At 37.0% G+C, this 20,379-nt stretch overlaps 2 protein-coding genes across 9 annotated transcripts in view; one reads left to right on the top strand and one right to left on the bottom strand.

The window, feature by feature from the left end:
• Positions 1-3,867, bottom strand: part of FASTKD1 (FAST kinase domains 1) — a 50,468-nt gene extending 46,601 nt beyond the window's left edge. Inside the window, exon 1 of the mRNA XM_029934433.1 lies at positions 3,793-3,867. The gene's annotated coding sequence lies outside the window, so the exon portion shown is untranslated. The remainder of the gene's footprint in view (positions 1-3,792) is intronic.
• A 2,261-nt stretch (positions 3,868-6,128) lies between these two features.
• The window catches only part of PPIG (peptidylprolyl isomerase G), a 47,777-nt gene continuing 33,526 nt past the window's right edge, over positions 6,129-20,379 (top strand). Inside the window, exons 1-3 of one of the 8 annotated variants that reach the window (XM_029934426.1) lie at positions 6,129-6,259; positions 16,445-16,473; positions 19,150-19,202. The gene's annotated coding sequence lies outside the window, so the exon portion shown is untranslated. Of the gene's footprint in view, positions 6,260-6,434; positions 6,660-16,444; positions 16,474-19,149; positions 19,203-20,379 lie in introns of those variants that run through there. The other 7 variants (XM_029934424.1, XM_029934429.1, XM_029934431.1 and 4 more) reach the window with 7 other exon arrangements.

The following is a 20,379-nucleotide window of genomic DNA, read 5'->3' as shown; positions in this document are numbered from 1 at the left end:
CGTTCTGTGCAACTGTCCAACAGAATACCAAGGCTGAGCTATGAGTGCCAAACCAGCTTCTGGCAACAGTAAGCCTAAAGGATGGCGTCAGGACAGTTAGTTCACTGCTGTTTGTCTCCTTATCATGTTTGTGGAATTGTAAAGAGACTGGCCTAAGAAACAAATACGTGAAGCTTGCCTTTCTCTGGAATCTCATTTATGTAAGGAAAGGAAACCTAGTGCAGCTACTGTGGAAAACAGTATGGTGGTTCCTCAAAAAATTAAACAGAATGATCATGTAATCTAGTAATTCTACTTCTGGATATGTTCTCAAAAGAATTGAAAGCAGGACTGGGACAGGTATTTGTACAGCACTGTTCACAGCAGAATTATTTATAATAGCCAAAATATGGAAGCAACCCAAGTGTCCATTGACACTATTTATATGATAAATAAAGAAAACGTCATATATACATACAATGGGATTTTATCCAGCCTTAAAAAGAGAGGAAATTGTGACACATGCTACAACATGGATGAACCTTGGAGACACAATGCTAAATGACATAAGTCAGACACAAAAGAACAAATACTGTATCATTCCATTTATATGAGGTACTTAGGGGAGTCAAATTCATAGAAACAGAAAGTAGGAGACTGGTTGCTAGGGGATGGGGGAAAGGGCAATGAAGAGTTGTACAGAGCTACAGTTTTGCAAGACAAAAAGAGTTCTGAAGATTGGTTGCACAACGTCAATGTGCTTAACACAACTGAACAATACACTTAAAAATACTTAACATTGTAAATTTTGTTATGTGTATTTTACTACAATTTAAAATTTTTAAGGTTTTTTTATTTAAGTAATCTCTACATCCCCCCAATGAGGGGCTCAAACTCACAACTCCAAGATCAAGAATTCCATACTTCTCCCACTGAGCCATTCCGAAGCCCTTCGTTTACTACAGTTTTTAAAAGGGTATTCATTTAAAAAGGTAGGGGGAGGGGGCAACCTCAGTGGCAATCAGGAAATTACAAAATAAAATGATACCGTTTTTTCACCCACTAAGTTGGAAAAACTAAAAAGATTGAAAACAACCTTCATGAGGGAAAAGAGCCATTTTCTTTAATTTTTTTTTACATTTATTTATTTTTTGAGAGGTAAGAGTGAGACAGAGCATGAGCAGGGAGGGTCAGAGAGAGAAGGAAACACAGAATCCAAAGGAGGCTCCGGGCTCTGAGCTAGTTGTCAGCACAGAGCCAGAACCCATGAACTGTGAGATCATGACCTGAGCCAAAGTCAGATGCTAAACTGACTGAGCCACTCAGGCGCCTGGGAAAACAGCCATTTTCATGCAACCTTAAAGTGCGACAACCTTTCAGGATACTAATCTGGTACTATATGCCACCTTGAAAAGTGTATGGATTCTGAGATTCATTCATCTCACTTCTGGCCATCTTTCCTGCAGCTTTGTAAGCATCAATATTTTAAAGACATAAGGATATATGTAAAAGGATGTTTATTACAGCATCGTTTGTCTTCACCCAAATTTGCAACAACTGTAATGTCCAATAGGAGAATGGCTGGATAAATTATGGTATATCTAGGGGCACCTGGGTGGCTCAGTCAGTTAAGCATCCAACTTTAGCTCGGGTCATGATCTCATGGTTTGTGGGTTGGGCCCCGTGTCGGGCTCTGTGCTGACAGCTCAGAGCCTGGAGCCTGTTTCAAATTTGTGTCTCCCTCTCTCTCTGACCCTTCCTTGATTGTGCTGTCTCTCTCTGTATCAATAATAAATAAACATAAAAATTTTTTTAAATTATGGTATATCTATACTATGGATGGTTATATAGATATCAGGAAAAAAGTTCATAATATATTTTAATGCAAACAAAAGCAATTTAAGAGGGATATGTGTGAGGGAATCTTTTTTTTTTCTTGAGAGAGAGAGAGAGAGAGAATGCATACATGTAAGTGGGAGGGGGCAAACAGAGGGAGTAAATCATTTTGTTCTTAATTTTTTTAATGCTTATTTTTGAGAGAAAGAGAGTCAGAATGTGAGTGGGAGGGGGGCAGAGAGAGGGAGACACAGAATCCGAAGCAGGCTCCAGGCTCTAAGCTGTCAGCACAGAGCCTGACAAGGGACTCAAACTCACAGACCACAAGATCATGACCTGAGCCAAGAGAGAGAATCTTAAACAGGCTTCAATGCTGAGAATGGAGCCTTATTCATGGCTTGCTCTCACCACCCTAAGATCATGACGTGAGCCAAAATCAAGAGTTGGATGCTTAACTGACTGAGCCACCCACGAGTCCCAGGATCTCGTCTTTGTTCAAAGAAGGGAGAGAAAGTTCTTTTTTTTAATATTTAAATGTTTATTTATTTTTGAGAGAGAGATAAAGTGGAGGGAAGAGAGAGAGAGAGGGAGACACAGAATCAGAAGCTGGCTCCAGGCTCCAGCTATCAGCACGGAGCCCAATGTGGGGCTTGAACTCACAAACTTCAAGATCATGACCTGAGGTGAAGTCAGACACTTAACCAACTGAGCCACTCAGACGCCCCCTGGAGAGAAAGTTCTTAATGTTAGTACAGGAATAGAAAAGAAAATTATTGGATACTTCAAGAGAAAGGAATTGGAAAGGATTAGGGGCAATTGTTTTTAAACCTCAATAGAAAGTTCACAATTTTACAATAACTTATTTACTGTGAAATATATCTGACAATAGCATGCTTTTTTTTGAACAATATAATCAAATTGCTCACAACCAGTTTTTTAAATTAATTAATTAATTGATAAGGAGAGAGAGAGAGAGAGAGAGAGAGAGAGAGAGAGAGCAAGCAGGGGAGGGACAGAGAGAGGAGAGACAATCCCAGGTATGCTCCACAAGTTAATTGTAGTAGCTGAGCCCACCAACTTCCCTTCTTTTGGTATCAGACTCCATTACTCACACTACAAGGACTGAAATGACATAGGCTAGGGCAAATCTCATAATTCACACCCATGGCCTACAAGATGAGTTATGGTATCGGCTGTGATAAATAAAGCCAAACCACATCAGTGGTTTAAGGGACATAATTTGATATCTCAGCCGTATCACATCCCAATGTGGATATCCCTGGTCTTTTCTCTATTCAGAGATTCAGGGAACTATGCTTCTTTTATAATTCCCCAGGGCCTTAAAACTTTCTGGACCTAGCTGACAAAAATAAAAAGAACATGGAGAAGATACAGTACTTTTGGAAACATCTTGGCTGACCTGTAATACATATAGCTTTCACTTACTTTCCACTGAAGAGAAGTATTCACATATCCTTATTCAGATGAAAGAGGACAGCGAAAAAAAAATGTAGGCATGTCAGACACTTCCCAGTGTCACACCCCTCACTATGTAACTGCAAGCACAAATTTAGGAGTCTGTCCTGAAATGCTAATCAAAGACTTCTCTGACATTTTATAACTGGAGTTGGTAGGGACTTAGATTATTAAGGTGTGAGGTAATTTCTTCAGGCTGGAAAATGAAGCTAAAACACAGACAAGTCAAATTAGACAAAAGACAAGTTCCATGATATTCCATCTATTCTTTCTTCTCTGTATTAGTTACCTATTGCTGCTGCAATAAATCTCCCAAAACTTAGTGACTTAAAACAACATTTATCATCCCACAGTTTCTGTGGGCCAGAAATTCAGAAGCAGCTTATGTGAGTGCTTCTGGCTCACAGTTTCTTACATGATTTAAGTCAGATATCAACAAGGACTACAGTCATCTGAAGTCTTGACTGAGGCTGGAGGATTGCTTCCATAGGGCTTACTCACATGGCTGCTGGCAGGAGACCTCAGTTCATCTCAAACTTTTGCCAGGAAGCTAGTTTCTTGCCACATGGGCCTCTCCACACACAATCTTCATGACATGGCACTTGATTTCTCCTTGAGTGAGTGATCCAAGAGACACAGTAAAGAGGAAATAAAAATCCCTTTTATGACCTAGTCTCCAAAATCACAGTTACTCTCCTTTTACTACTCATTAAAAGATAGTCACGTTAAAGAATTTATATATAGACACATTTTATTTATTTTTTTAATTTTTTTATGTTTTATTAATTTTTGAGACAGAGAGAGGACACAGATCATGAGCGGGGAGGGTCAGAGAGAGGGAGACACAGAATTGGAAGCAGGCTCCAGGCTCTGAGCTGTCAGCACAGAGCCTGACGCGGGGCTCGAACCCACAAACGTGAGATCATGACCTGAGCCAAAGTCAGAGGCTTAACCGACTGAGCCACCCAGCTGCCCCTATAGACACATTTTAAAGCCACCACACTGTGCAACAGTTTTGTTTCATAAAGCAATACATTCCCAATTTTACCTAAGCAAGCTGCAGCTGGTCTTCTTTCATTTGCAAATGAGAGTGCTCACCAATACTGGAATCAAAAGGCAAATACAATGAGAATATTGGGGTGCCTGGGAGGCTCAGTCGACCAAGTGTCTGACTTTGGCTAAGGTCATGATCTCACGGTTTGTGAGTTTGAGCCCCTTGTCTGGCTCTGTGCTGATAGCTCAGAACCTGAGCCTGCTTCAGATTCTGTGTCTCCCTCTCTCTCTGCCCCCTTTTCTGATCATGTGCATGTGCACGTGTTCTCTCTCTCAAAAATAAACATTAAAAACTAAAAATAAAAAAATGATGTCTTAAAAAATAAAAGAATATTGTACAACCACTTCAGAAAACTGTTTAGCAGTATCTACCAAAACTTAGCCTATCCATACCCTAACATCTAGTAATTTCATTCCCAGGTATATTTCCAACATGTATGTGAAATATATGTGCTCAATATACTAGATATCATAGAAACTTTACTCATAATAGCTAAAATCCCAAAACACAAATACCAATCTAAAGTAGAAGAGATAGGGGCGCCTGGGTGGCTCAGTCAGCTAAGCATCCCGCTTCGGCTCAGGTCATGAACTCACGGTTCATGAACGTCGGGCTCTGTGCTGACAGCTAGCTCAGAGCCTGGAGCCTGATTCAGATTCTGTATCTCCCTCTCTCTCTGACCTTCCCTGCTCCTGCTGTCTCTCTCTGTCTCTCAAAAATAAATAAAAACATTAAAAATAAATAAAGTAGAAGAGATAAATAAATTGTGCAATACCCATTGAGATGATTAATTTTGTGAACCTGATTGGGCCAAGGGCTACCTAGATTAAACATTTATTTACGGATGTTTCTGGATGAGGTTAGCATTTGAATTGGCAAATTGCTGCTCTCCTGCAATAAACACAATACCTTAAAACAGGGGGAAATGCAGAGGAAGATTGTTTTCTCAGTATCACAGCAATTAATATTGGCCAAGACCCTTACATGTACCACATGCCCAACTGTAGTTGATAATTAATTTACCTAACCTAAATGAGTGAAAAATGTAAATGATTGTAACTTACCATTTTTTTTTTCTATGCAATAACAAAATCTAAGTCCCTTTAGCTAGCTCCTTTTAAAACTCACTAACCCCATGTTCCCACAGGAACTGCCACCAGCCCCTCCCCCCAAATATCAGAGGCATTTATTTTTAACTTAATCTAGGGAAGCTTGCCTCTGAAAAATAATTTAAAAACAATATATGTCCTATTTTCCCAGAAAGGCTTGGATTTGGAGTTAAAGATTTGCTTTGGTATTTAGGAACAGTGAGTATAGGGTAGAGGCACTTCTCCTCCCTGAGCCTCGGTTTCCTTACCTGTAAAACAAGATTAATAACCTATATCATGGTGTTGCTGTGAGAACTTAGAAAAAGAAAGAGCATCAATGCCCTAAGTGATTTCCTTTATTTTTCAACTAGAGCTTTGTTCGTTTCTGTTTTTAAAACAGTCATAGCGTTAACTGGAAGCTGAGGAGGAATCTCCTTGAAGGTAGGGCTTCCTTCCCAATACTCTTAGAGAGTGAATGTTAACTAGATGAAGCATTTCAATTCATCAAGGACATGGCAATCTGACGGTTACAAACATTCCCAATCAATTCACACGAGAAAGATTAAGCTACCTATAAACTAGGGATCTGCCAGGCACCAACATCCTAGAACTACCACGGAGGGCCTAGGTGACGCAAGCAAAGAGAACGTCAAGAGACGCAGTCAACCAACCGATGACGTACTTCCGGCGCGACGCTTACCCTCCACGCCAGGACTGGATTGTGGGGGAGGGAGGCGGTTAGTGGGCTTTAGCGCCTTTTCTGGCGGCGGTAGATTTGAAGGGCTTTTAAAGGACCGGACCCGGGAAGTGAAGACTACTGGAGCAGGTAGGTGGCGCGAGGCCCGTATTGTTTCGGGGGCTTCCCGGGGTACGAGAGCGGGAAGGGCCGGAGGAGAGGGGCGGAGCCGACGCGTTAGGCCCGTCTGAGTCAACTGTCTTCCCCTCGAGGTATCTGGGCTGTCTGGTTCCTGAACTAGTCCCCTAAGGACCGTGGCGCTGGCTCTGCAGCTGTTGCAGCTGGACAAGGCCTTCAGCCGTGCCTCCCGGGCCTGGGAAACGGTCCTCCCCCTGCCAGCCCCCGCCCTCTCCACTTGGGCGCACACCTCCCTCCCTGACGCATTTTGCCGCACAAGCTGTAATATGGCGGCAGCAACGGCGGCCTGAACTCCAGGGAGCGAGGGTGATTTTTGATACTTCAAAATCGTAAGACTAACCGCCAATGCGGGGTAGGTGAGCGGTTTGGTGGGGAAGGGGTAACCTGAGGTCCTGTCAGGTTAAGGTTGGAGAGTGGCGGGCGAGGACCCTGGATCATAGGGGTTAGTTTAGACTGAAAACAGGCTTTCCTCCACTCCGACCTTTTCCTCTTACAGACGGCGGCTATCGTGCATAGTTAAATGATACAGGCCTCTTAGTTAAGCATTCTCCTAAAACTGAAATCCAGGCTCTTCCCTTTTCATCCCAGGGCTGTCTCAAAGTTCGCCCACGTTTTCAAGGAGCTGTGAGCAGCGCAGGCATTTTAGGAGAAGATAATTACTCTTTAGAAGGAAGGCCATGGCTTCAGAGCTCCATATGCCTTGGGGGAAGTGTGCGAATTTGCCTCATCTTAAGTCTTTTATGGAGCTAAGTCGAGGTCTGCGGGAATGGAGAACTCCGTCATTTTGAAAATTTATAAAAGCACCATTTTGCGTATTGATTTAATTTATTCCCACACCAGTACTTTCTGTTCAGAACCAGGCTTTTGCAATAGAGATGACAAATATGTCCAAGAAACCAATGTTTTGGACGTTTGGGGGTCCGTTACCTTTTAGTAGCTGAAAAACCAGATGGAACTGTAAGCAGGTGTGCGTGTGTCCGTCTGTAGTTCATTTGGGGGAGGGGAAGGCCAGTAATTTGCGGGTTCGTAAAGATGATGGGTAAGGGGGTGTGAACGTTTTTGAAATAGTGCTGTAAAATCCAGAAAAAGCACAGATATCTAGAATGAATGCTTTTCTCATAATATTTTTTCGGTACCTGAAAAGTTACCGTTTTAGTATTTCCCTCCTTTTTATTTTAACCATTTTAGATGGGATTATTTCTATAGTAAATTATTTCTATCTTAATCAGTTCAGTTTACATCGTTTGACGTTTTCTTTATTATTCAGGATTATAGGTGCCCTGAAATCCTAATGGGTCTTGTAGTAGGATTCTGTGAGGTTTGTTTTGGTTTGGTTTTGTTTTTTTCGTTTTGTTTTGTTTTGTTTTTTAACTGTTTGCTTTTTAAAGTTTTTTTGTCTTTGCAGGCTGTTGTCAGGGTTGCCTTCCCCTGCTGTCAGGATTGTACAAGTATGCAAGCTTCCTAGGTTAGAAAATTTGGATTTGTTTCTGGCTCAACCATCTCTCTGAACCTCAGTTTCTTCGTCTATAAAATACTTTGATTTCAGGCTTTCATCAGCTGTGGGCTTCAAAACTAAATATTCAGGGTTGTTAAAATTCTGTGTAAAATTGGCTTTCAATAAGAACTCAGTGATTCTATGAGTGATATATTAAATTTAGTGTGACTTTTTAAAGGTCTTTCATCTTTGGTACTTGTTATTGTGGTCTTGCAGTATCAGTGGCCTCTGAGTAAGGTTTTTGTCCTTTGGATATTTTGCATATTTTAAATGCTATTTTCTGTCAGGCAATGTACATTCTATGTGCAAAGGAAAATTGGTAGTGTGAACTAGTTCTAGTTGTTATCAGAACACCATCAGCAATTAATTCTTCCAGTGTTCTTTTAAGAAATAGACGATGTTTTTCCCTTATTTTTTTTACTAATAGGGTATTTCAATAGAATTATAATGTGTTACTTAGTTTTAGCGTTCTAAGATATTAAGGTGTCTAAGTTGTCATAAGTATTAGAAATTCATAGATAATTAGCTAATGAATTCAAGTGACTTGAAAAGTTTGTTGCAGATTTGTTACATTGTGTTATTGCACATTTTTGGCTTTAATATTAGCACCTAGATTTAGTTTTTAGATTTATGTGTCAGTGGTTTTGCCCTGGCTCAATGTATATCCTGTCTCTGAAAAACTCTTTTTTTTATTTCTGTGGGGCAAATCTTGCATCTTGAAATTTACTACAGGCGGTATTGTAAATACTCAGAGAAAACTTCTGTAACTTGGACTTTGTACTTCTAGTACCAGACAGGAAATCTTTTGCACTTTAAGTGGTAGCTTAAAATGATCATCAACTTCTTTTTAAAATTACTGTACTTTAAAACTACGTCGTACTTACTTATAAATATGGGTGTCAATTTTTTAATATTAGAAGTTATTTTAAAACCATGAATGATTCCTCAAGTCATTGATTTTTTAAAACGAATGAAGCTTGTTTATGTATTAAGCTACTGTTAATTGTGTATAAACTTTAGCATAACATTTATTTGTAATAATTGCATTAAGGTCATAAGGTAAAAACTAAAATGAAATAAGCTGTTATCTGGAATATTTGTGAATAAGCTCACTTCTACAGTGAAGCTGTAAAGTACTTAACTAGAAAACTTGCTGTTTTCAACTCATGACCTTGAGCCAGTCACTTCAGTTTTCTGGTTATCCTGTGAAATCTATAAAATCAGATTGGACCAGCCTTCAAACTTCAAGTCTGTCATTTATATAGGAATTACCAGATTGGCTAACATGTTGCTATTGTATGGTATAGGTATATCTCTGGAGGCAGTGGTGTACATTTATCATTGTAAGAACTTAAATAATTGTAGGTACAGTATTAAGAATACTAGCAGAGGTTTCCCAGTTAGTTTATGCTTATTTAGTTTGGCATTGACATGGCTGTATTTTTATGTTCTCAGGTTGTATGTTTGGAAAATATATCCTATTTAACATTGAACTTGGCAACATTACAGCTTTTTTCTTTTTATGTTTTCTAAAGAATTTCAGAAGTGGCTCTACACTGTTAATCATGTTTCTACCAGCACAGTGATTTGTGACTGTCAGACACAATAAGGAAGGGGGCCCTCTGGAAGAGCATAGTTGCCTTTCCTGATGCCTCAGAATGTTAATTTGTTTGTACTTGGTTCTTTAGCACTATGGTACTCATAATTGTATTAAAATGTTTTTTAATCTATTCTCATTTCTCCTTTGATCTCTAAACTACATGAGGGGTAAGGTAAAGAGGCTAGTCGGAATGGTCTGAATGTCAGATTGCCATTTTTGAAAGTAGTCTAGCAGGTCTGCTGTAGTTCTGATTAGTTTAATGCAATATGATATTAGAGGTGGAAATCTTGTGTGACAATTGTTACCGGTTTTATTAAACTTAAGCAGATAAGAACTTTTCATCTTTCTTAGTTCTGAACTGAAGATGCTCCCTCTTTTAGTAGATTCTATTTTTTTAAAAACATTTTGTTAGTAAAATGCAGCTCCATTAGGCAGATTGAGGGAATAAGTTCTCAGAGGATGGTCACTGGTAGGCTCTGGGAGCATTTACCAACTACAGATAAATATTAGCCATACTGTGTGAGAAGCAGTACATATAGGGGGAGAGCACTGAATTTGAAGCAGAACCTGGTTTTGCTCATGCCTTGATTAACTTGTACTCTTTCCATTTGACAGTGTAGTCCTGGGCCAGGCCCTGTGCATGGTGTTCTGAGTTTGAGGACTTTACAAAGTTTATGACAGTGAGAATAAGATTCAACAAAGGAGGATCATTTAAGCTTTAGAGAGTCAGGGTGAAGTTCCCAGAGAGGGTATTCCAAGCTGTTTGAATCTTGTAAGGACACATAGGAATTAGCCAAGGGAATCAGAAAGGGCAAAGACTTATTAATCTTACAGTTTAAAAGATTTACTGTCTACCTTTTGAAGAGTCAGTATTTTATGGACTCCCTTATAGTGTATGAAACTCTTAAATTTTTGAATGTCATAAAGTCACTTGATTATTTATTGCCTAATTTCAAATACCTTTACCATATATTTTAGTGATTAGTTGCTTATGTCCTTGTCCTGCCTCTTTTCCCATCCTTCATTCCCATCATTCATCATGTTAGGATGAATATCAAAATTATTTTAGGTATGAAACTACAAGATTAATCTTTTTACATATGAATTTGTTACCTCTCATATTTTTTGAACTATATTTGTTTCAGAAGTTTACACATCCTAGCATTTAATATTTTAAAATACTTACATGATATGTTATTGACATACTAAACTATGATACTGCTGGTAAACATTTAAAACAACATATTGTGAATCTCTGTTTAGAAAAAATAATATACTTAAACATTTAAAAAGTTATAGCTACCTGTCAGGGTTTTATCCATTTTTTTATTTGTTCTCATTTTTTTTCAGTGAGTCTGTTAACTTTATTGTTTAAAAGTATTCATTATGAAAAAAATAGATGAAGTTTCTGAAGGAGTCAGGCAGGTGAAGTGAATTCAAGAGGTCAAATAGATAATAAATGGTAACAGCTAACAGGCTGTAGTTGGAGGCAGACCATGTTGATAGCTGTACAGGAATGAGACACATTTTTTTGTTTTTCAAGAAAAATTAATATTTGAATTTTATTGAAAAAGCTGCAACTCATTTGGGTTCAACAAATTTCAACAAAGCAGGCTACTATTGTGAAAGCTTTCATTATATACTGTTAGGAAATTCGTGAATTATTTTATTGAAAATTGCATGGATGTGATTTTTCCCTGAAATGTACTTTTGATATCTCTCAGCATTGTTTTGCCTTTATTTTTTCTTGAAAAAATTAAAAATTAATCAGATGTTTGTCTCATGTTCAATTTTAGGTATTATTGAGTTATACCAGGAAATCATAATTACAGAGGAAATACTACCTATTATATTTCTGATTAGGTAAAAACTGAATTCAGTAATAGTAGAGACAGTGTTGAGCCATCCTTTTTGTCATCATTGTTCTTCATTAGCTATAACAGAAGAGCACTTACATAACTTGAGATATCTGTGCTTTTAATAATTTGTCTTTCATTTTTCTTCAATTTAAGGCATATTTGATTTGTTAGTTTAGGAAAACTAATTTATATCTATCTCTATGAAAAGTATCCTTATATGGTGTAACCTTAATATATGTAATAACCACTTACAGACATGTACATTATAATCTTAGATTATATATATTTTATTATAAATGTTTAATTTATGATAGCAATTATAATTATTAAAGAAAAGTAGAATGAAGTACAGTAAGGCAGAAACCCTCTCAGTCTTATGACAAAACACAAAAGTGACTATTTCAATATTTTTTCTTTTTATGAATTTGTAAATTTGGATTTAGGAGTAATTTATGTGATTATGCTTCTGCAATACTGTTTTATATCTTGAGTATTTTTTAACAAATTTTAAGTATTTTCCAAATTACTAATCTTTATAAGCATTGCTTTATTACTATTATTATTTTAAAGATTTTATTTATCTATTTACTTTTAAATATTTTATTGTCAAATTGGTTTCCATACAACAACCAGTGCTCTTAAAGATTTTATTTTTAAGTAATCTCTACATCCAATGTGGGGCTCAGATTGAAAATCAAGAGTCACATGCTTCAGGGGCGCCTCAGTGGTTCAGTCAGTTAAGAGTCACGTGCTTTACCAACTGAGTCAACCAGGGGCCCCATAAGCATTGCTTTACCAACTATGATATTTTGTTCAACCAGAAACCATGATTTAACCTTTTTTTCCCTGTAATATTGACTAGGTTGCTTCTGATTACATGTTCCTAAAAGGAGCACTAAGATAGCTAACATTATACATGAAGGCATTGCTTTTTTAACATTTCTTTATGTGTGTTTATTTTTGAGAGAGATAGAGAGACAGAGACAGCATGAGCAGGTGAGGGGCAGAGAGAGAAAGGGAGACACAGAATCCGAAGTAGGCTCCAGGCTCTGAGCTGTCAGCACAGAGCCTGATGTGGGGCTCGAACCCACGAACTGTCAGATCATGATCTGAGCCGAAGTTAGACACTAAACTCCCTAGCACCGAGGCACCTCATACACGAAGTCATTCTAAATTTAGGATAGTTTCTTACGATATAGTCCTAGCAGGTGAATTTTACTGATTTAAGTTGAATACCAGTTTAAGGTTTAAACACTTAAAAGTTTCTCATATTATTTCCAGAGGAGCCACATGCCGTTCGGGGAATTATTTTTTTTAAAAGATATTTACTATTGGGGCACCTAGCTTGCTCAGTCGGTTAAGCCTCTGACTTCTGTTCAGGTCATGATCTCATGGTTTGTGAATTTGAGCCCGCATTGGTCTCTGCACAGACTGTGGGGAGCCTACTTGGGGATTATCTCTCCCCTTTGCTGGACTCCTCCTCCTCTTCCTCTCAAAATAAATAAACTTGAAAAAAAAACTTAAAAAAAAGTCTTTACTATTTTGATAAGCAAAACATTCTCTCATTTTATTAGTGTTTCTTTAGAGATATTTTTTTCCTGATTGTAAAATTAATACCTATCTGAAGAAAATTTGGAAAACAAATACATCAAAATTATCCTTAAACTCAGGGCCTAAATATAATCTGTTAATATTTCTGTGTAATCTTTGGAGGAGGCTTCTTTTATTTATTCATTTTTGGGGGATATAATTGACATTAAATTCTATTAGTTTCAGGTGTACAACATTATGATTTGATGTTTGTACATATTGCAAATGATTACCACATTAAATCTCTATAATCTATCACCTCACATGGTTACAAATATTTTCTTGTGATAAGAATTTTTAAGATCTCTCTTTGCAACTTTAAATATACATTGTAGTGCTATTAACTAGAGTCATGCTGTATTTGACAACCCTCAGACCTAAAATGAGTTTAGTTTTGTTTTTTGTTCTTTTTAAGATTGTACATATAAGTGAGATCATATGGTATTTGTCTTTTTATAACTTATTTTATTTAGTATAATATCCCCAAGGTCCATATATGCTATCACAAATGATAGGATTTCCTTTTTTGTGGCTGAGTGATACTCCTATATGTGTGTGTGCGCACACATAATACATTTTCTGATTCATTCATCAGTGGACACTTAGGTTGTTTCCATGTCTTGGCTTTTGTAAATAATGCTACTTTGTTTGCAGTCAGTGTCAATATTATGGTGTAAATCCTATTTTCTTTATGTTGAGATATAATTGACATATATGTTTATTTTTTTATTTTTTATTAAATTTTTAAAAATATTTTTTATTTATTTTTGAGAGACAGAGAGAGACAGCGTGAACAGGGGAGGGTCAGAGAGAGAGGGAGGTACAGAATCTGAAGCAGTCTCCAGGCTCTGAGCTAGCTGTCAGCACAGAGCCCGATGCGGGGCTTGAACCCACGAACCATGAGACATGACCTGAGCTGAAGTTGGTCGCTCAATTGAATGAGGTGCCCCAATGCTATATAAGTTTAAAATGTGTAGCATATGACTTACGTATATTGGAAAATGATTGCCACAGTAAGTTTTGTTAACATCCATCATCTGATATAGAAGCAAGGAAAACCTTTTTTTTTTTTTTCCTCTGTGATGAGAGTTTTAAGGATTAATTCTCTTAGCAACTTTGTAATAAACCATACAGCAATTAACTGTAGCCATCATGTTTTTCATTACATCCCTGGTACTTATTACTGGAAGTTTGCATCTTTTTATTATCTTCATTCAGTTCTCCCATCCTTTTCCCCCAGCTCTGGTAACTAGAAATCTGATTTGTTTTTCTGTGAGTTTGGACAGGGGTGTGTGTGTATGTATACATTTTTAATTTACCTTTTTTTCCATTAGAGTCTACATATAAGTGAGATCATACAGTATTTGTCTTTCTTTGACTGACCTCATTTAGCTTACTGCCTTCTAGGTCCATCCATGTTGTTGCAAATTGCAGGATTTCCTTTTCTTTAATGGTTGAATAGTATTCCATAGTATATGAACATTTTCTACATTTTTTCTTTTTAATGTTTATCTAGAGAGAAAAAGCGAGTGAGCTGAGTCGGGGAGGGGCACCCAAGCAGACTCTGTACTATCAGCTCAGAGCCCCATGTGGGACTTGAAAACCTGTGAGATCATGACCTCAGCAGCAATCAAAAGCCAAATGCTCAACTGACTGAGCCACCCAGGCACCCCTACATTTTCTTTCTCCATTCATCTGCTGATAGACACTTAGGTTGTCCCCATGTCTTGACTGTTGTAAATAATGCTGCATCGAACATGGTGCTACAGATAAGTCTTCGGCATAATGATTTCGTTTCTTTTTTTAATTAAAAACAATTTTTTTAACATTTAATTTTTAAGAGAGAGACAGAGCGTGAGAAGGGGAGGGTCAGAGAGAGGGAGACAGAGTCTGAAACGGGCCCCAGGCTCTGAGCTGTCAGCACAGAGCCCGAGAGGGACTCCCAACTCACAGACCATGAGATCATGACCTGAGCCGAAGGTGGACGCTTAACCAACCAAACCATCCAGGTGCCCCTCATTTCTTTTTTTTGATGTACATCTGTTATGTGTAAAATTGAGATCTTTACTAACTTGCCTTTTTCACCTAATAAATTATGAATATCCTCTCATCCATGAATAGTCTTTGATAATTTTTCTCTTAACACATATGTTCATGTGGTATAAAATTGGAAAGACAGAGAAGATTGGTTATACAATAAGAAAATCTTCTTACCCATCTTCCCCAGCTACCCATTTCGTCTCCTGCAGTGCCTATGTATTAGACAAGCATACAGATACACATATTTTTACTTTTCTGAAAAAAATACAAAGAAGGCATGCCAAACATATCTCTGTACCTTGCTTTTTATTTTTTTTTTAAACTTACCAAAATGTCTTGGAGGGAATAGTACTTAAATTGCTTCATCATTCTTTTTTTATAGCGTTATATATCGTATGGATAGAACATGATTTAGGTAATCTACTCTTTATGGACATTCAGATTTACAGCCTTTTAACTACTAAAACAATGGCTGCGTTGAGTAACCTTGTACATGCCTTATTTTGCAAATGTGTGGGATATGTATAAAATAAATTTCTAAAGTGGGTTACTGAGTCAGAAGGTATTCAGTGCACTTGTAATATTGTGTATTGTCAAATTTACAAAGGATTGTATCAATTTGCCCTTTTACTATTGGCAACAGTGTACAAGAAGGTCAGTATTGTCTATTTTTGTTAGTCTGATAGTTGAAAAAGTTACCTAATTGTAACATGTAAGAATATGATTTCCAATGGCTAGATGAATGCCATTCATTTCATGAGAGTCATTTATTTAACCAATTTCTTTTTTTTTTTTTGTTTAACTTAGAGTATGAATGAGGGAGGGGCAGAGACAGAGACAGAGACAGAGACACAGAATCCCAAGCAGGCTTCAGACTCTGAGCTGTCAGCATAGAGCCCGACAAGGGGCTGAAGCCATAAGCCGTGAGTGAGATCATGACCCCAGCTAAAGTTGGATGCTTAACGGACTGAGCCACCCAGGGGCCCCTGAGAGCTGTATGCACTTCTGACTGAGCCAGCCAGGCGCTCTGAATTTTTTTATACTTAGAATCCTTTTAACCATATAATATTGGTATCTTTTTTCATTTAACATTTTTTCATTTTAATATTTCATTGTTCATGAACCTGAGAAATTATTTAATATCCAGCATTGATAAATATTCACATGTATTTTTCCTAGTTTCCATGGGGGTAGGGGTACACAGTTTTCTGAAAAAGAAATTTCCTAAGATCTTGTAGATTTAAATGCAAACAGTAATAATCATGAAAGTAAGACACTTGAAAATACATTAATACTTGAGTGGTCTTTTGAAGAGTTTCTTTGACAGGTCTATATTGTAGAAAACTTGGGAAATGAAGAAGCTATGACTCTTAGTATTGTCCTATACCTCCTACTATTTTATTTTATTATGCAAATAATATATTTTTATTTTTTTAAGTTTTTATTAATTTTAAACTGGGAAACTGATACATGAATATATTCTCATTGCAAAAAAAAAAAATGTGAGTTTTACCTTTAAAACTAAAGATTTCCATTGACTTCCATTCCTACAGTCTCCTCCGACAGAGGACTGTCAGTGTTGATAAGTAACTCTTTTTCTGTAGAAATGTAGTATTATTTGAGGGTGTAAACAAAATACTTATAGGCAGCTTGCATTTTTTTCTTTTCAACTAAGTAACAGGATTTTTGGATAGAGTCATTGACTTTTTAAACTGCCATGTAATATTAATAGTATGTGTATACCAGAGTTTGTTTAGCTGTTCTCTCATTGTGGGATGTTTGGGATGTTTTCTTTTTGTTGTTACAGTGTTGTAAGACAGCATTCTCACACGTGCCTATCCTTTCATATATACTCATTTATTTATTAAATACTGATTTCTTGTTTATTTGAGGCACTAGGAATTAAGAGGAGAGCAAAATTGAAAAGGTTTATCATGGGGCTTACATTCTAATAAGAATAAGTATAAAAACTTGAATTCATAATAAAACATCAATTAGCAATAAATGCTTGGGGAAAAAAATAAGGCAAGTAAGGGGATATAAAGTGTCAAAGGGCAAGAACTGCTCCTTTGGATATACTGGTCAGGGATGGCTTCCATGTGGGGGGATACTTGAGCAATGACTTAAGTTAGGGAACGAACCAGGGGTAGATCTGGGGTAAGAGCATCCCACACAGAGGAAACAAGTGTGAAAGACCTGATGAAGGACTAGACCTTGGGATGTTAGAAGAACATCTGGAACATGTGTCTGAAGGAGAAGAAGCATGTTAGATGACGTCATGGAGGTCGTTAGGAGCTGAAATATTTAGATCCATGCTGTCCAGTGCAGCAGTGGCCATGAGCCACATGCAGTTATTGAGTACTTGAAACATGACTATTCTGAATTGATAACCACTAAATTTGAGACTCACTACCCGAAAAAGAATGTGAAACATCTCATTAATAACATTTTTATGTCAATTATATGTTGAAATAGTATTTTGGATATACTGAGTTAGAATATTATTAATATTTTTTTAATGTGGCTGCCACAAATTTATTTCACTTTAAAAAAAAATTAATGTTTATTTATTTTTAAGAGACAGACACAGAGCATGAGCAAGGGAGGGGCAAAGAGAGGAGACACAGAATCTGAAGCAGGCTCCAGGCTCTGAGCTGTCAGTACAGAGCCTGGCACAGGGCTCAAACTCATGAACTGAGAGAACATGACCTCAGCTGAAGTCAGAGGCTTAACCGACTGAGCCACCCAGGTGCCCCATACAAATTTAAAGACTATAAATGTGACTCATGTTTGTCTTGGACAGAGCTAGTTTAGGTTCTTAACATGCATGAAAAGACATTTTGAATGTTGTAGTTGTTTTTAAGTTTATTTATAGAGGGCTAGAGACTTCACAAGTCGGGGAAGGGCATATAGAGAGGGAGAGATAGAGAATCCCAACCAAGTTCTACACTGTCAGTGCAGTGCCCTATGCGGGGCTTGAACCCATGAAACCGTGATCCAAAACCAAGAGTTGGAAACTTAACTGACTAAACCACCAAGTGCCCCCATGGAAAGACATTTTGATTAAGTGTGATAGACATTAGAAGATATTAAAGGAATGAAATGGTAAGTTGTCACTCCACTTTGGTTATTCTAATGAAAATAGAAAATAGAGAACTAAGTAAAAGCAGGGAAAACCAATTAGGAGGCTATTGCAGTATTCCAGATAAGAAAGAATAATAACGGTAAAGATGATGAGAGCATTTGGGATACCTTTTTCTTTTTCTTTTTCTTTTTCTTTTTCTTTTTCTTTTTCTTTTTCTCTTTTTCTTAAGAGAGAGTGAGAGCACGGGTTGGGGAGAGGGCAAAGAGAGAGAATCAAGAATATTAAGGAGGCTCAGCATAGAGCCCAGTGCAGGTCTCAATCCCACAATCCTGGGATCATGACTTAAGCTGAAATCAGGAGTCGATGCTCAACCCCCAGGTACCCCAGGATAATTTTTGAAGCTAAAATTCAGTCAGTGCCAATTGGACTTCCTAATAAAGTAAACTTTTTATTGAAATATAACATAGCAAACTCAAAGCTACGTAAACTCTTAAGTGTAGCTCAGTGTTTTCCCAAAATGAATTCCCATATGTAAGCAGCCCTCCGAATAAAAAAATAAAGCAAACACTATCCTGGTAGCTCCCACTTGTGCTCATATTCCTATAAATTAGTGGTGGTATTCATTGCAGTTTCAAAGTCCCAGAACTGTAGGATTTTTTACATTGTGCCCTAGAATTGAGAAACTTGGAAAATTATCAAAGGTGTGTCTAAAATATTAAGGGTGGGGAGCATGGGCAGCCCAGCTGGTTAAGCATCAGACTTCAGGTCAGCTCATGCATTGGGTTGGAGTCCCACATGCTTCTGATTCTGTGTCTCCCTCTCTCTGCCCCCATCCTCCATCTCCCAGCTCACACTGTCTCTCTCTCTCTTTCAAAAATAAACATTAAAAATTTTTTTAAATAAAGGTTATGGGTAACTAAGGTTTTTTCTGACCTATCAAATTATGCCTGGTTTTCCAGTTGGGAGTTTGTTTTTCAAGAACACAGTACTGTATTTAAGAAGTTAATTGTGAGTAAAACCAATTGGGGACAATGTTATCTATACTATAGTAATCATTTTATAAGAATACAAATATCCACCTGGGATATTGTGGCTAAACAAGTAGCTGTAAAAGGTTTTTTTTGAGGAAAATTAATATTTAAACTTTCTCTTCTCTTACTCTACCCCCAAAAGTATAGAAGATAAGAAGGCCTACAAAAATTATTTAGAAGATAAAGGATAATCAGGTACTAAATAGTTTCTAAGATAAGATAGTTTCCTCAGATTTATGGGTTCAACATATCCTCAATTTCAAGTGTACAGGAATTGAAATTCCATACAAGTAAACACTTAATGCAGCAAACTTGGCAAGAAATTAAAAATTACTAAATTTTTTTGTTCTATTATTTTCAAGAAGTCTGTATAGGTTAGAGGACTGAAAGTTTAGATTTTTTTGCTTTGTTTTTTGTGAAACATTCTAATATCTATTTTATCTGTTAGAAATAAAAAATTGAGAAGTCTCCCTTTCCCATGTGGTAATGAGAGAAGTGAATATGCCAACATTTGGTTTGAATTTTAATGCAATATAATCTATCTTTTGTGTAATTTAATCCCTAATTTATATATTTGGGATCTGTAAAATTGATAAGGGATGGTGGTAGATATATAAACCTACATGTGTGATGAAATTGTGTAGAGCTAAATAATAAGCACAAATATGAGTGCCAGTAAAACTGGGAAATGTGAATGGAATAAAGGATTATATCAGCCTTGTTCTGCTTTTATACTACAATTATGCTATTATACAACAATTTTCTAAAATGTTACCATTGGAGGAAAATGGGTAAAGCACACACTATATATATATTTCTTATACTCTATATTGAATCTACCTAAAAATTGATAAAGGGAGGAATCTATTTAGGAGGAGAAAATAGATTTTTCACAGCTTCACTGGCTCTAAAATATCCCACACTGCTTGCAAAGCTACAACCTCATATAGGATAACTTTCAGAAAAGCATATACATTTTTCAGTCTCTAGTCTGAGCAGATGAAATTGTCATATTTATAGTCCATAATTTTGGATGCTGTTTTAACTAAGTACCTTTATTTCTTCTTCTGTTGTTTCCCACCGGGAATAATGATTGAAACATCTTAAATCCTTCAAAGAAATGCCGTAGCAAAAGAATGTTAAATAATTGCTATCTGGATAACAGTATTTACACAGAGTATGTCACCTATTGGTATTTTTTGTCTACCCTGGTATGTCACCACAGGCTCTTGCTCATGATGAGAAAATAATCTCCTATATTAATGTGCTTTTACTCAGAAAGGAAACGTACCATATATTTCTATCATCAAAATTTCCCACTTCCTTCCTTGATGATTTATTTTTGGTATTTTTTAGGAATTTGAATGTCTTT

This window comes from Suricata suricatta, chromosome 3, assembly GCF_006229205.1.
Source record: "Suricata suricatta isolate VVHF042 chromosome 3, meerkat_22Aug2017_6uvM2_HiC, whole genome shotgun sequence".
Lineage (NCBI taxonomy): Eukaryota > Metazoa > Chordata > Mammalia > Carnivora > Herpestidae > Suricata > Suricata suricatta.
This window is presented reverse-complemented; position numbering and strand designations above follow the sequence as displayed.